Below are 3409 nucleotides of genomic sequence, written 5' to 3'. Positions count from 1 at the left end.
CATATATTTCTGACATCTAATAGAAAAAAATTGCACAAAAATACTGTTAATGTCACTAATATATTTCTTTCTTTAAATTACTATTTTTATTTATTTTTCACGTTGTGACGTTTAATTTTGTAATTAAATATATAAATGTATAAATGCAAGTCTCGAAAGTTAAAAATACGTATCTCATAAATGTAAATAGACTGATCCGATAAATAACTGATGTTCTAAAAAATATTAAATATAACGCAACATTGTAATTATATATTTTATACAATATTTATATATTAGTTTAGTTTATTATTATTCTAGAATATTTGTATTTGATTATATTTATTTATATCGCACAACGCTGAGCTGTATAAAATATTTCTATAGTTATTATATTATCATATCGAAAGATATCATTCCTAATTTAATCGAAGGATTTGACTGTTTCACATACATGTTTGTATGTTGTATTGTTATACACGATGTATTATTGTCTACAGGGTGCAGAGTTGTAAAGGCAACTGTTATAGCTTTGACCAATATAAGTCTTACTTTTCTGGGTAGACTTCTGCCATTCATATCGTTTCCGATGTTTAAAAAATATTATATATTACGGTAGACGTATCGGCGATTGAGTTAAATTAAAATTATCCATTTATTTATTTTTAGATAATTTCTAAAAAAATATATTTGTACAAAATGACGAAAATAACGCAAGAAAAATTTCGAAGTTAGTATTGATAAAATTAATACTAAAAAATTTGTTCGCGTATTTTTTATAATGTCTCAAAAAATAAAATACAATAAAAAATAGAACATATTTTATTTTACTTTTATCTGTTTATATGATTTTTGTGTGAGCAAACTATAATTTTTTTAATTATAAATTTATGTTTTATACAAATAAATAAATTCATTTACTAATGCGTCTATCTTACATAAAGTTATGATAATATGTAGAATTAAACTTAAAACGGAGTAGAATTAATCTCGTTCCTATCAAAAATATAAAATAAATTTTCTTTTAACTAAGTTTATCGGTTGTTTAAATTCTAAAAATTTAGAATATTATATGTTACATTTTTAAAATTGTTTTTAAATATATTCAGTACATTTTATATTTTCGATAGCAATGTGAATTTTTTTTGATTATTTGTTTAAATTCTTCAATCTGCATAAATATATTTTATTACTTATATAATAAAGATTATCTATATTTTTATCTAAAGCTAAAGGAATATGACCTTGCAATGTAATTAATTGTATAACTATATTCGCTAATTTTACCTCATTAATTAATGATGTTAACGATAAACAATGCCAGAAAGCCTAAATATTTATCATATAATTATATTCATCATAATATGAGATCTAGGCTCTAGCGAATAAAATCATCACAAATAATATCAATAAAAGCCGATACATGCTGTTGGTGTGTATGCATTTATTCAAGTATATATAAAAGATAAATTTAAAAAATGATACTGATCTGTTAAATTCTGCATACTCAGATATTTATATTATTTACAACGTGAGATTTTCTCCCTCTTCACAACAATTATTGAACCTGAAAAACACATCGATTGTTTATCGTATCCTTATACGAGATCCATAACGAACGGACAACAACAATTTAACATGATTTAATATATAAGTTTGTTAAAATATAACCTGTACTTTACTTACTTATATATGTAATTAATTTATTATTTAGTTAATCTGTAGGAACTATGTAATATGAGAGAGAAAAAGCGACTTAATTGTAACTCTAGTTTTAATTCTTAATTCTTGATATTCACAATGAAAGCGTTAACTTAAATACAATAGCATTGAAGATGATCCTGAAAAAGGATCGAAATGTTTGCATAATTAATTTTTTATATATACTTGAATAAATATATACGCATCAACAGCATGTGTCGGCTCTTATTGGCATGATTACTTGTGATGAATTATATTCATCAATTTTTTTGTGTTATTGTTAATTATTACTATGGTTAATTATTACTATGGTTACGATAAAACATACCGATCTAAATTTCTGATTACTTACTGAGCTGTTTCATATATAATATTTTAGTGTAAAAGAATAATGATTCTTACAAGTTCTGCCACAGCAACGCAAAATAAAAATATCAAATAGGAACACATTGTTAACATAAAATATTAATATTTTATAAACAGAATTTGTACGATAACTATATCAAACGTTACTAAACGTTTTTGTTATTGTACAGATTACTTTCTGAGGATGTTTTTGCCTAGTTCAGTTTATGCCTAGTTCAGTTACAAAATTTTGAAAATTTAATAATGTTTAATATTTACGTTTTGATATTCATATTACAATATCTTTAATGCCGATTAGAATTTATAATTTATTTCATAACAATGTAATATTTTAATACATAACGAAAACTATAAAATTTGTATAATTTTATAAAATATTTTATGTTTGAATTCTTTTTTTCAGGTGTAAATTTGTCAATTTTAAATATTTTTAATATTTGATATTTTTATAGAATTTCGTATATTTTACCAATATATATCTTTCAAATCTAATAAATATTTTTCACATATATAGATGATACAACGATTTCAAATAAACAAATATTCAGCGGTTAAATTAAAAAACAAATGTTTTATAAAATAAAATGTAAATGGTGTGTCTACTCCATATTTGGTATTTTTCCCTCAATATATTTTTTATCGCTTTTATTGGATGAAGTATTCGTAGGCAATTTGAGTGACCTGTTGTTTTCGATAAATTTTTAATCAACTAGGTCAATGCAGTTCAGCAAAATTTTATTTGTTACGTGATGTACATATCGATGAAAATTGATGTTATTGAAAATTAGTTTGTTAAGAATTATATTTTCTTAAAAAGGATTTTAAAATTTATGCTTAAATTCCTCTTCTTTTTTACATAAAAATGTTTCATAAAAACAATTTTTTTAACCTTTTACACCTACATGCAATGACTGATATAACTATAATGGTTTTGTTTTTACTGTGAACTGTTAAATGTTAAAATAGTAAAAGGGCATGTTAAATGTTAATTAATGTTTAGCAAATATTCGAAGTTTGTCTGGAATCCATTTAAGAGGAATGACACTCTTGAAATAGAGATTAGATATCGATTTCCTGCCAACTCTTAACCATCAAAGATATATGTAATTCGGAAGTACGAAAGAGCATAAATATTAAATATTAAAAATATTTTGATGTGTTTACAGCATAGATTATTAAAAAAAGAAAGAAAGTGGAAGGATATGTTGCTGCGTGCATTGTTATTTCAAAACTTAACTGCTATAAATAATTTTTTAATTTCTGTTAAAAAAGAATAACAAATTTTCAATTTTTATTGTGATGTAAAATCAAATTTAATTTTAAAGAAAGAGAAAAGAAGAAAATATTTCTACTCCACCATGAT

This window comes from Atta colombica, unplaced genomic scaffold (assembly GCF_001594045.1).
Source record: "Atta colombica isolate Treedump-2 unplaced genomic scaffold, Acol1.0 scaffold175, whole genome shotgun sequence".
In the NCBI taxonomy this organism is placed as follows: domain Eukaryota; kingdom Metazoa; phylum Arthropoda; class Insecta; order Hymenoptera; family Formicidae; genus Atta; species Atta colombica.
This window is presented reverse-complemented; position numbering follows the sequence as displayed.